General features: G+C 40.0%; 1 protein-coding gene across 1 annotated transcript in view; it reads right to left on the bottom strand.

Annotated features, from left to right (window-relative positions):
- The window catches only part of man1a1 (mannosidase, alpha, class 1A, member 1), a 497,115-nt gene that overhangs the window by 404,423 nt on the left and 77,814 nt on the right, over window positions 1-14,878 (bottom strand). The window lies entirely within an intron of this gene.

Raw genomic sequence — 14,878 nt, 5'->3', positions numbered from 1 at the left:
TCTGCAGAATTCCTGTTGTTTGCGAAGTAAGGACAACGTGAGTTTGGCTTGTGGAAGCTGACGAACATGATGTTGAAGAGGTTTTGGCATCCCATCACCAAGAACTGACAGATGAAGAGCTGATGCAATTGGAAGAAAAAAGGATAACAATCGAAACCGAATGAGTAATGATAAAGTACGACTTTAATTTTGAAAGGGTACGTCGGTTTAGGAGATATTTGCAGGATGGTTTGAGTCCTTATTAAAGAACTGTGTGATAGAAAAATGCACGAGGCTCAGCAGTCAAGCAAGCCTTCCACATCAGCCACAGCAGACGGCGAACCTCGACCTTCAACATCGAGGCGGGCAGAGATAGAAGAAGATGAGCTGCCTGCTCTAATGGAAAGAGACGACGAGATGACACACCAGTGTCCCACCACCCCAACCCCCAGGCCACGGACAGATACTGATTCACGGAAAATGCAACGGTAGCCGAGACACACACAGCACATCTTTAAGAAAAAAGCCGAAACATACATGTTAATTAATTAGGTGCCGCCGACACGTAATTGTCGGCCCAGATCAGAGACGATGCAATCGGAAATCGTCTCTGATCTGGGCCGACAATTACGTGTCGGGCGGCACCTAATTAATTAGCTTGCTTATTTTGGCTTTTTCCTTAAAGATGTGCTGTGTACCTCCCAGCTACTGCTGGACCCCTGCATGCTTCACGGCAATGTATCGCTCGGCGGCCTGGAGAGTGGGGGGCCACTGCACCACCCAAACTCCGACTCAGCCTAACACACCATCATCAGTGTGCTTGGCACTGTCCCAATTCCGCTAAGTGATACTACACTGTACATACATTATTTCTACCTTATATAGGCTGTGTATGATTTGGCAGCTTCATAGCTTAAAGGTTACTGGAGAGAGTGTTCTTGCCAACAGCACTTGCGTGAGATTTTCTGCCGACGGCGCTTGCGTGAGACTTTCGCTACGGAGAACAGTTCAGTAATGATTGTGGAGAAGCATAGGCTGTATATTTATCATATCATTCCTGCTTTTACTATATGTTACTGTTATTTTAGGTTTTATGTGTTATTTGGCATGATTTGGTAGGTTATTTTTGGGTCTGCGAATGCTCACAAAACTTTCCCATAAAAATAAATGGTAATTGCTTCTTTGCTTTACGACATTTCGGCTTACGGACCGTTTCATAGGAACGCTCTACCTTCGGATGGCGGGGAAACCAGTAATAAAAACTCACAGGCTGTTTAAGCAACTAAAACATTATGTGCAAGAAGTAACTTTCTCCAATTGTTTACTGGTGGGAAGAGGGCTTGTGAATAGGACAAATGCCCCACCAGTTCCAACACATTTGCTCTTACAGATCCTATTGCTTCGTTCTGCTTTCCCCAGAACTGTCATTACCTTCCAGTGCAATTTCTATTTTTGACAAGCTTTGATCTTGCCCTCTTCTGCAGCATTTAGGGCGTCACTAGGACTCTGGAGCTAAAGCAATCTGACAGCAAGAGGTAGCATAGTACCCTCAGACAGAACAGACAGAACAGCATGCCTCACCACCATGGCTTACTCTGACTCAATAGAAGCCAAGTCAAATTACATGGCAATTAACCCTCAAATGCCTGACTTCACAAGCAAATTATCTTTCTTATTCCTGAGGTACAATTGCTTTTCAGCTGTCAAACCTCTGCTAGTTAATATTCATTTGTAAGTTTCAACAGAGGCTGTGTATGGCCTCAACATTGTAGAACGGAGTGAAGCGAAAGTGTTTGTGTATTTAATATTCCAGTAGTAATTGAGTAATTTTGTAAGTATATTGTTTAAGCATTCTCGTTTGTTTAAATAATTCATTACAGGCTATATGTCAAAATACATGAACTGCATACACCATGATACAAGACACAGCCTCAGAATAGAAGGGCATCCCTTTAGAACAGAGTTGAGGAGGAATTCTTTTTGCCAGAGAGTGGTAAATCTGTGGAATTTATTGCCACAGGTTGCTGTGGAGGTCAAGTCATTGTTTTTATTTAAGGCAGATGTTGATAGATTCTTGATTAATTAGGGCATGAAGGGATATAGGGAGAAGGCAGAGATTCCGGCTGAGAGGGAAAATAAATCAGCTATGATGAAATAGCAGAGCTAACTCAATGGGCCAAATGGTCTAATTCTGCTCTTATACCTTAATGGTCTTACAATGCCACCACATTCTAAGTGCTTGCTTGTTTGAAGTAAAAGACAAAGTTAGACTTGCACTGCACAGCTCCTTGTTTTTCTTCCAAAAGATTTTATGTTTTGAAGTTATAGAATATGAAAGTTTGTAAAGAATGGTAAAATTAATACTTTAACTCAGATAAAACATTTTTCGTTTTAGCATATGCATCAGACATGACAGTCTCCCTCCCACATGTTCGAGTCAGCATCAGGTTTGCCTGTTTCCCATTTAATTTAAAGGACATTTAGTTCAAAATGCACCTAAATGAATATTTATACTGTCCTTACTATATAAAGTACTTTAAGTAGAAATAAGCATGCTGTCACAACAATAGTTTTAAAATAGTATTTCATTTGTCAAATCAGTTTCTAATTCCAGAAGATATTTTCTTTTTGTTTTTCATTTAAAGAGGAGCACTTCAACTCATATCACAATTAACCAATAACTTGAATCATTCAGTATGCAGCTCTGGATTTTATCATATTGTCATCCCTATTGCCACCTTCTTTCAAATACACATACAGGTGCATTTTCCAGCTGCACATATTTTAACTGTCCATCTGTGGTGATACTTGACAAAAAAAAATCAAGTCGTTATTGATGCAGTTTCTACTGGATAGCTGACACAAACACAACATAACATTGAAATTGTGGCAAAGATTTTATGGGGCTATCACAATTCACTAATCACTATAGTTTAGCAACACTTAACACTGATTACTTTGCACTAAAATAAACTTTGCTCTTTTTTGCTTTAATTATTTACTTGCAAAAATGGTGCACAATTTGTTTTTTCTTTTGAATACTGCTTATTAGATTATTTTACTATGAGGACACTCAGTCCTCGTTTATTGTCATTTTTAGAAATGCATGCATTAAAAATGATACAATGTTCCTCCAGAATGATATCACAAGAAACACAGGACAAACCAAGACTAAAACTGACAAAACCACATAATTATAACATATAGTTACAACAGTGCAAAGCAATACCGTAATTTGATAAAGAGCAGACCATGGGCACGGTAAAAAAAATGTCTCAAAGTCCTGATAGCCTCATCATCTCACGCAGACGGTAGAAGGGAGAAACTCTCCCTGCCACGAACCTCCAAGCGCCGCAAACTTGCCGATGCAGCACCATTGGAAGCACCCGACCGCAGCGGACTCTGATTCCATCTGAAAACTTCAAGCCTCCGACCAACCCTCCGACACAGCCTCTCCGAGCACCATCCTCTGCCCAGCGCTTCGACCTCACCCCGGCTGCCGAGCAACGAGCAAAGCCGAGGACTCGGGGCCTTCCCCTCCGGAGATTTCGGACCACACAGTAGCAGCAGCAGCAAAGCAGGCATTTCAGAAGTTTCATCAGATGTTTCTCCGTGCTCTCACGTCCGTCTCCATCAAATCAGGATTGTGCACGGCACCCTACTTGACAAATAACAGACATCACCACCGGAGCGGCCACTGCGAGCTGCGTTGCGTCGCCATCTTCTCCCCATATATGATGCTATGTGTCTGTGATGCTGTTGCAATTATTTATTTTTGTTGCACTTTCACAACATGACCCATGTCCTTACACATCTCACAACAGACTCTACTTTCAACATCACAAAACAAAAAGTTCTAGCTAAGGTGTCAGAATCAAGATATTTTTGCATCAAGACAAAATAGAAGCCTCTCATTATCTCCACTATATATGTTATCCATAGGTGTGCATAAACAATGCCAAAAGCTTTCCAGTTCATACTGCACAAATCCACAGTCATAAAGTACAAAACAAATTCCAATTCACAGGGAATGAGAACTGAAATTATGTTAATATCTAAAGTTAATGTCAACTGTTAAGAGGTTTCTGAAGAAATCATAAAAGGGGAGAGACATTCATACTTGTGCAGCCAAGTCTTCCCAAACTGTGGGTCACATCAGCTGAGCTATATTCATAAGAAATACACAAATAGGAGCAGGAGTAGGCCATCTGGTCCATCCAGCCTGCTCCACCATTCAATGAGATCATGGCTGATCTGACCATAGACTCTTCTCCACCTAACTACCTTTTCCCCATAACCTTTAGTTCCCCTACATGCAAAAATCAGCCTTTGCCTTCACCTCCTACTGCCAGACTACATCGCCTGTTCCGAAACATAAGAGATTCTGCAGATGCTGGATATCTTGAGGAACACACTCAAAATGCAGGAGAGAGCCAGCAGGTCAGTCAGGCAACATGAATAAAGCTTTGGTCCAAGACCCTTCATCAGGACACGAAAGGAAGGGGACAGAAGCCAGAACAAAAAGATGGGGGGATGCAAAGAGAAAGAGAAGGAGGATTTCAAGCTGGCCAGGTGAGACCAGGTGAGACTGAGGGTGTGGGGGAAGATGATGTAAAAAGCTGGAAGGTGATAGTGGAAGAGGTCAAGGGCTGAAGGAGAAAAAAATCTAGTAGGAGAGGACAGTGGACCATGGAAAAAAGGAAAGGAGGTGGAAACCAGATGAGGTGATGGGCAGGTCATGAAATCAGGTGTGATCAGGTGAGAGGATAAGCAGAATGGAGAATGGAAAAAAAGGAGGTAGGAAGAAACAGAAGGGAGCTATTATCTGGAGTAGGAGAAATCTACGTTCATGCCATCAGGTTAGTGGCTAATCAGACAGAATATAATGTGTTACTCCTGCAATCTGATTTTGGCCTATCACAACAACACAGGAGGCTATGGAAAGACATCAGTATGGGAAAGGGAAGCCAAGGTGAAATGGGGGTCTTGTCCTCACCCCCCCACCTTCTTATTCTCACTTCCACCCCGTTCCTTTCCAATCCTGTTGAAGGGGTTCAGCCCAAGATGCCGACCCCATAGATTCTGCCTCACTAGCCGAGTTCCACCAGCACTTTATGTCTGTGATGTTCCTACTGATCGACCATCTTTCCTATGGTATCAAGACTGTAGCTCTACTCTAACCTGTCCAAATGAAGACCTCTCTGGTGATGTCAAATGACTGCAGGCAAAGGTGCGAGTTACAAGCTTTGCAAGGTTTCAAATGCTGTGTGTATATTGTGCACCATGAGCAAGGTGAGCAGTTCTCACTTAGTTAACAGGAACACAGAGGAAACTGTGAAAAGTGCTGAGGATTTGTCATGAAAGACATTTTCCCAAACCCCTGGACATCAAAAGGAAACTGGCACCCATTGTTATAAACTCAAATTCATATATCGAAGATGGTTAAACAGACTCCCTACAAAGCATAATTACTCCTATGCTGCATTTCACGCAACATCTTTGCTATCCTTTTGGTTAGCAATAATAATGATTAAACATGATGCTATAAATTGTAACCACAGTACTCTGCAAATGAGGAATATATATAGCTAGGTTAGAAACATAGAAAACCTACAGCACAAAACAGGTCCTTTGGCCCACAGTGCTGTGCTGAATACTTAGAAATTACCAAGGGTTACCCATAGCCCTCTATTTTTCTAAGCTCCATATACCTATCCAGCAGTCTCTTAAAAGACCGTGTTGTATCCTCCTCCACCACCATTGCCGGCAACCCATTCCATGCACTCACCACTCTGAGTAAAAGACTTACCCCGACATCTCCTCTGTACCTACTTCCAAGCACATTAATTGTGCCTTCTTGTGTTAGTCATAAGGTTGCCTAAGACTTTTGCACAGTACTATAGTAATTTATGTATTGCACTGTACCGCTGCTGCAAAGAAGCACATTTCATGACATATGTGAGTGATGACAAACCTTATTCTGATATGTGTCTCTATTGTGGACTGACAGAAGGAAGCAGACAGGGAGAGAGAGGAATCATGGTTGCGGAAAAGAGGAAGGGAGGGGGGAGTGAGCAGGAAGCAGCAGAGACCGCAATCTGTAATGACTAATAAACCAATTGTTTGGAATCAAATTACCTTGCCTATTGTCTCAGGGTTGGGTGTGTCTGCACCCATGCCACTCCCCCGCCTCTACCATACCTTCTCTGCCACCCGTCCTGCACCCTCCCATGGTGCTCACCATTCCCAACATCCTTTGCTCCAACCAGATGTACAAACTCACTCTCCACTCCATATTGACAAATAGAATACTGCGAAAAAGTCTTGAGACCCTAGCTATATATTTGTGACTAAGACTTTTGCATAGTACTACATACATTCAGTCATCCCTACATAATAAAACTAGGATTTCCATGCCCAAAGAACTACAAAGGACGAACTACAAAGGACAAACTACATATCAATTCACAATTAATGTGGCTGATCAAGGGTTTGATAAATTTCAATTATAAATAATTTTATCAAAATTAAAATATAATTGCAAACCCTGCTATTGTATTCTTTAATCAAACTCATAGCAACAGGAGAGTGCACACATTCTTTCTCTGTCCCTTGTGCTGTAAGGTCAGTTTCATCGTCATACAGCATAGAAACAGACCCTTTGCCCCACTACATCTGTACTAACCAGCCTGCTTATCCATACTCATCCCACTTGTCTACATTAATTCCATATCCCTCAATACCTAGATCATTTGAGTATCTGACCTGATGCCTCTCAAATATTGATGTTCTTTTCTCCATCACCCCCTTTGGTGTGTGAAAAAAAACTGACCCTCAGAACCCTTTTACATCTCCTCCTCCTCCTAATATTAAACCTATGCTCCTAATTTTAGAGATCCCTATCATGGAAGCAGACATGGTTTACTACCTTATACACAACTTTCATAATTTTATTTACCTCTAGTATGTCACCTCTTGGCCTCCATCTTAGGAAAAGTGGACCCAGTCTGTCTAATTGCTCCTTGTAGCTCAAACCTTCCAACCCAGGCGATATCCTTTCCTGTAGTGTGGCAACTAGAACTGCAAACAATACCTCGTGTGGTTTAACAAACGTTTTGCACAACTTCAAAAGGTGGTGCCTCAAGGCAGTGGCATCTGTCACTAAGCAGACTCACCATCCAGGACTTGCTCACTTCTCATTACTACCTTCAGGTAGAAGGCACAGAAGCCTGGACATCCACATTCAACTGTTTAGGAACAGCTTCTTCCCCTCTGCATTAGACTTCTAGACAGTCCATGAATCCATGAACACTGCCTTCCTCTTACACTTTTGCACTAATTACTTTGCATCTCACAGTATAGTTTACGTTTTGCAAGGTCCTGAAGCTACAATAAAGCAAATATCACAAATTATGTGTGTGATAATAAACCTGGTTCCGATTCTGAACTGTGAAATGACATCCCCAACTTTTGTATTCAATGCTTCATTCAAAGACTAGGATTCTATATTCCATCTTCACTGTAATATGTTACCACATCCAGTGAACTATGCACTTGCTCTCATGTATTGTAACCTTCTGGACCAGCCCACAACGTGGGACCTGGTTGAAGGGCTTACTAAAATCTATGTAGACAAGATCTACCATCCTACCATCAATCGTCTAGGTCCCCTACTCAATCAAGTTCAGGAGACAGGGCTTCCTTAAACGCAAAATTATGCTATCCATCTGTAATCAGATCAGTACAATAGCATAGTGGTTAGCTTTCTGTTCATCAGTGTCAAAGAAAAAGCTAAATTAAATCCACTGTGATTCAATGTTATAAAACAATAAAACAAGAAAATATCCGGGGGAGGGGGATGAATTATTTTAATAGGCATATGTGAAAAAAATTCTTTGAGGCTCTCCTTTACAGTTTCTTATTATGGTCTTCACAATCAATGATATCTCACAGCATGAAACTGGCCAGCTGCAATTTGGTTATCGAAATGTAAAATCCTCCTTCACATCCTGAAAGTCCCCCTTTTGAAACATCTTCCAATATCTATTTCTCTGACTTGATATTGTCAGTCTAGTGCTAAATTCTCAAGTTTAATGATGTTGTCCCAGGCCAACAAGAAATATCACGGACATTATCTAGACCTAACAACTACAAGAGTTTTGTGTCCCTTTAACTTACCTGGATAGAAGCCAAAATCAAATGGAAAATTCAGTTACTCAAGCAAGTCTATGGATCAAACTTCCAAAAGAGTATTTTTTCTTATAAATCTCGTGTAATCCTTCTTGCTAAAACACAACTCACGTTGATCGTCTCAACAGCAACACTATTTTCATTGGCACAAGAACTAGAAAGCAAAAGGAAATAGATTTCTCCAATTAAAGTGAAGAATAATTCATACATTATCCTCCAAAGTTTTTTTAAAATGGTCATTGCCTTTAATCCACATGAATGCATGTTGAGTACACACGACTGATGATAAAAGGTTGTTTCTATAGCAATGTATAAATGACATGTTTTAGACCACAAGACCATTAGAATTAGGCCATTTGGCCCATCAAGTCTGCTCCACCATTTCATCATGGCTGATTCAATCTTCCTCTCAGCCCCAATCTCCTGCCTTCTCCCCATATCGCCTCATGCCCTGACCAATCAGGAATATATCAACATCTGTCTTAAATATACATAAATATTTGGCCTCCACAGCTGCCTGTGGCAAAGAATTCTACAGATTCAATCTTTGCTAAAGATATTCCACCCGATCATTGTTCTAAAAGGATGCCTTCTATTCTAAAGCTGTATCTGGTCTCAGACTCTCCAATCATAAGAAAATCCTCCCTACATCAACTCAAGGCCTTTCACTATTTGATAGGTTTTAAATTAGATCACCACTCATTCTTCTGAATTCTAGTGAATATAGGCCCAGAATCATAAAATGCTCTTCATATGACAATTCATTAAATCTTGGAATCATTTTCATGAACCTCCTTTGAACCCTCTCCGGTTTCAGCACATCATTTTTAAGATAAGGGGCCCAAGACTGCTCACAATACTCCAAGTGAGACATCACCAGTGCTTTATAAAGTCTCAACATTACATTCTTGCTTTTATATTCTAGTCCTCTTGAAATGAATGCCAACATCATATTTGCTTTCCTCAACACAGACTCAACCTGCAAATTAAACAAAAAGACTCACAAATCCCTTTGGTCTCAGTTTTTTCGTATTTTCTCTTCACTTAAAAAAAGTCAACCCTTTAATTTCTTTAACCAAAGTGCATAAACTTCCCAACACTGTATTCCATCTGCCATTTCTTAGCACATTCTCCTAATTTGTCAGTCCTTCTGTAGTCTCTCTACTTCCTCAAAACTACCTGCCTGTCCACCCATCTTTGTATCGTCTGCTAACTTTGCAACAAAGCTATCAATTCCATCATCCAAATCATTGATATATAATGTAAAAAGAATTGGTCCCAACACAGATCCCTGTGGAACACCATCAGTCACCAGCAGCCAACCAGAAAAGCCTCTCTTTATTCTCACTCTGACTCCTGCCAAACAGTTGCTGCCTTATCTATGCTAGAACCCTTCCTGTAATAATTTGAGCTTATAACGTGTGGCCTCTTGTCAAAGGCCTTCTGAAAATCCAAGCACATGACATCAACTGATTCTCCCTTGTCCATCCTGCTTGTTATTTCTTTCAAGAATTCCAACAGATTGTCAGGCAAGACTTTCCTTTGAGGAAACCATGATGACTACAGCCTATTTTATCATGTACCTCGAAGTAATCTGAGATTTCATCCTTAATAATAAACCCCAACATATTCCCAACCACTCAGGTCAGAATAATTGGCCTATAGTTTCCTTTCTTCTGCCTCTCTTCTTTCTTGGAGTGGAGTGACATTTGCAATTTTCCAGTCATCTGGAACCATTCCAGAATCTAGTAATCCTTGAAAGATCATTACTAATGCCTCCAGAATCTCTTCAGACTCCCCTTTCAGAATCCTGGAGGGTACTCCAAATGGTCCAGGTGTTTTATCTACCTTTAGACCTTTTAGTTTCCCAAGAACCATCTCTCTAGTAATGGTGACTTCACATACTTTTTGACCCCTGACACTTGGAACGTCAACCATTCTGCTTGTCTTCCACAGTGAAGACTGATGCAAAACACTTATTTAGCTCGTTTGCCATTTCATTACCCGCCAGTACTGCCTCTCCAGCATTGTTTTCCAGCGGTCCGATATCCACTCTTACCCCTCCTTTACACTTTATGTATCTGAAGAATCTTTTGGTATCCTCTTTAATATTACTGGCTAGCCTACTTTCGTATTCCATCTTTAGCCTTTTTAATAACTTTCTTAGTTGCTCTCGGTTGGTTTTTAAAAGCTTCCCAATCCTCTAACTTCCCTTTAATTTTTGCTCTTTTACATGCCTTCTATTTGGCTTTTTTTTGGTGTTTACATCTCTTGTTAGTCACAGTTGTGTCATCTTGCCTTTAGAATACTTCTTCCTCTTTGGAATGTATATATCCTGTGCCTCCGAATTGCTTCCAGAAATTCCAGCCATTACTACACAGCCATCATCCCTGCCAGTGCTCTTCAATAAATTCTGGCCAACTCCGCTCTCATACCTCTGCAGTTCTTTTTTCTCCACTGTAATACAGATACATCTGACTTTAGCTTCTTCTTCTCAAATTTCAGGGTGAATTTGATCATATTATGATCACTTGCCCCCAAGGGTTCCTTTACTTTAAAAGCTCTCTAATCAATTCTGCTTCATTGCACAACACCCAATCCAGAAAAGATGATCCCCTACTGTGTTCAAGCACAAGCTGCTCTAAAAATCCATTTCATAGGCACTCTGAAAATACCCCCCCACCCCCCAGAATCCAGCACCAATCTGATTTTCCCAATCTACCTGCATATGGAAATCCTCCATGACTATTGTTAACCTTGCCCTTTTGGCATGTATTTTCTATCTAACATATCTTTACTACCTTTTGGGGGTCTGTATACAACTCTCATCATGCTCTTTTTACCCTTGCAGTTTCTTAGCTTTTTCCACAATAATTTGACTACTTTCGACCCCACGTCACCTCTTTCTGATGATTTGATTTTATTTTTTACCAACAGAGCAATGCCACCCCATCTGCCTTACATTCGATAGAATGTGTATCCTTGGACATTAACTTCCCAGCTATAATCTTCTTTCAGCCACGATTCCATGATGCCTACAACACCACAGCTGACGATCTGCAACTGTGCAGCAAGTTCATCTACCTTATTTCATATACTACACGCATTCAAATACAACACCTTCAGTCCTGTATTCACCCTTTTTGATTTTGTCTGCCTTTTACCTTGCAACTCATCCTGTAGACTACAATTTTGCCCAACCAACAACCTCTTTTCCCTCTGTTTGTAAACCATCTTCAGTACTATCATCCTCCTTTCCTACGATACTTCTTGCATTGAAATATCTGCAGCTCAGGACACTAGTCGCACCATGCTCAACCTTTTGATTCCTATCTTTGTCTGGGGTCTTACCAACATCTGCCTCCACAACCTCTCCACTAACTGTTCTGGCACTCTGGTTCCCAGCCCCCTGCAACTCTAATTTAAACTTCACCATGCAGCATTAACAAGCCTTCTCGCTAGGATATTAGTCCTCCTCCAGTTCAGGTGCAAACCATCCTGTCTGTACAAGTCCCACCTTCCCTGGAAGAGTGCCCAATGATCCACAAACCCTATGCCCTCCCTCCTACACCAAGCTTAGCCACGTATTAAACTGTATAATCTCACAGGTTCTGGCCTCACCAGCGCATGGTATGAATAGTAATCCTGAGTTTTACATCATGCAGCTAACCTAACATTCAAATAAATTATTGTGCTCAGTTTATTTTTGAAATTGCTGGGCAGCTTTCCATGTAGCCCATGTTTGCACATACAGATATGCTCTCCACTGAAGCAAAACTTTGCAATATATTTTATTCCATACAGGAACATTTGCTGAAGCTCTAATGACTTTTCTGGCAGTGGTCCAATTAATTCTAATTTATGAAGTGGTTTGGGAAATGGGAGTGGTGTTAGAATAGTAATGTCACTAAAACTGCAATACTCAAGCCCCAAAGCAGAGGTTAAATTTCATTTTCTTAATCAGATGATCATTAATCAGTGGCAACATAGAATGATCCAAGTCAATGCCAATAAAAAAAAGAAAATAACAGTCACTCCAACTTCATCAAGCTTTCTAATCAGCAGTCTTTGTAATAGTCATCTGCAGTATATGGAAGACACATTGCACCCTTCAATATAAAGTCCCAGTCAGCCAAAACTAAGCCAGGAGTATAACGCACTACAAAGGAATCAATTACTGATAAGATAAAGTATTTTCAAATGATTTATTTTTCAAAAAATATTTTCAGCTAGGAAATATGACAGTAATGTTCAATTAAGTGAAAAGTTTCACTGGATTTCTTTTGCCACAGCATACAAATTCAGTTATTAATTATGTGGATGAATAGAAAACAAATTACAGAGCTTGAAAGCTTAATATATTACAAAAAAATATTGTAAACACCATCCAATATTTTGAAACATTGACCCCATCTGCAAACCTGATCATGTTATTATGACAGGTTTGGTCCACCTGTTCTGACAAAAATATTCATTTATTTTTCTAGATGAACCGAAGACGCAGCATGAAAAGGAACTGCAGTAATTTTCAAATAATAACAGAACTACACCAACAAGCTCAGAGTGCTGCTTGTAATATTGAAATACATGTTTTCATACCAAATATAAAAAAAATTGAAGGAATTACGGAAGACATAGAGCTAAGATTCAGCATGACCTCCTGCTTGACTTCCTGACCAAAAGGCTGTAGTAACGATAGGCACCAAACCCGCCACAAAAATTATCCCAACACTATTGCTTGGCAAGTCTGGGTCCTCAACCCCACACTTTACTCCCTGCGCACACCAGTGATTGTCTGGTCAGATTCTGCTAACTCCATCTACAATCCAGAGATAACACTATCGTAATAAGCTGAATCACAAATAAGAGTGCAGGAAGGAAATAGAGAGGCTAGTATTCCAGTGTCAATATTCAAGACTCCAAAGTGAAGTAAGGTAGATTGTACAAGACTAAGGAATGATTTGGAGAAAGTGAACTGGGAACAGCTAGTTAAAGCTAAATCAGTGTCATGTTTTGTACCTTCAAGATATTAAACTAATAAAATGGAAGACACAAGAGTCCAAAATGTGAGTCTAACTTCACATTTACTTTTAAACGAGGCAAACATGTATTATGTGGTAGCGTAATGATGCATGGAATTCATGTATTTTATATTATGATTATTATGATTTTAATGAGCAAGAATGCTTAATCAAATAATATACAAGATTACTTGAATATTTCTGAAATATTAAATACACAACAGGCAGCATTCAAGGAGTTCCCTGCCCTTACATAGATCATAGGTTATCAGAATACAATTGTGCTATTCTGACCATCAACTCTGCTTCACCATTCAAATGCGTTTGATTATTTTGACCCTGTTCTCCCACTTTATTTCCATAACATTTAACCCCATTAACAATGAAGAATCTATCAATGTCTGCCTTAAATAGATCATCCAATGACTTAGCCTCCATGGCACTTTGCAGAAACTAATTCCACAGATTCCTATCAGATCAGGTACTATTGCCACTCACTCCTCCAGGTTCATATCTCTGAAGGAAATAGTTCCATCAATAACTTTTGCATAAATAAAAGCAAAAAATTCAGTTTACCATAAACAAGAGATTCATACTTAGCATTCCATCTCAAGGACAATTAGGAACGGTGTACAAATCAAGCAACCAATTTTTAATGATCACCTAAGGTGATCAATGATTCTATTATGGCTATTATTCTGTTATGGATTTATTGAATATGCCTAAGAAAATGAATCTCAGGGTTGTATATGGTGACATGTACGTACTTTGATACTAAATTTACTTTGAAATTTAAATGCTCCCAAAAGTGGGGCCATAGTAAACTAATGACTTTCCAACCTGTTGACTATTCATCAATGGAACTAGGTTAGGAAATTCACTACGCAACTCGTAATTAATCAAAGCTCACACTTTATTGTCTCTGCACAAACAAGGTCAATATGTTGACCCCAGGTCAATAACAATAGTTCCCTTTGTACCAATACTCACTCAGACCACTTTTCCAATTTATAACACTGAAATAGGGGATCTCAGTTGGCCAGATGATCGATCCTTCCTTCTCCCAGTCCCTGGTGTGGTGGGATCTTCCTTGCGATGGTAGGACTCTTGAGAGAGTTATCACTGATAGCACACTCGAAGCATCCATTTTTATATTCATTCCTGACCAATTCAAATATTGTATTCCAGTGTCATTGACTGTAGGTCATCTGATTGACCTTTAACACCTTTTTATGGGTTCTGCTCCAGGACAACATCCATTTATTGTCCTCTTTCCAGCAAATGACAATCAGTAATTTATGGCTATTTGTTCTCTTCGGTTACCAGCTGGAATCACTCCAGACAGGCACCATCTCCCACCATTCACAAACCTACCTGTTATATTATATCAAAGAACACCTCACAATAACTTCTTCTTTGTAAATAGTCCAGCAGATAACCTGAAGCATCACTGTGTCTACTTTAAAACAAAGAAAGCCAGGCAACTTCATCTCACAAAATGGAGGACGTAAAACAGTTCCACAAAATGGCAGCCTCCTCCAGCTCCAGGCACATGGCAAGAACGAACTAATAAAAAAAAGGTGGGGTTTATTTGCCCGCTATTATCATCTGATTTGAGTTAATTAATATGGTTTCCTTCCAATTTTTGTTTAAATGTATTTGACTTAGCAAATTGATGTTTTTCTTTT

The sequence above is a fragment of the Mobula birostris genome, chromosome 2 (assembly GCF_030028105.1).
Source record: "Mobula birostris isolate sMobBir1 chromosome 2, sMobBir1.hap1, whole genome shotgun sequence".
NCBI lineage: Eukaryota > Metazoa > Chordata > Chondrichthyes > Myliobatiformes > Myliobatidae > Mobula > Mobula birostris.
This window is presented reverse-complemented; position numbering and strand designations above follow the sequence as displayed.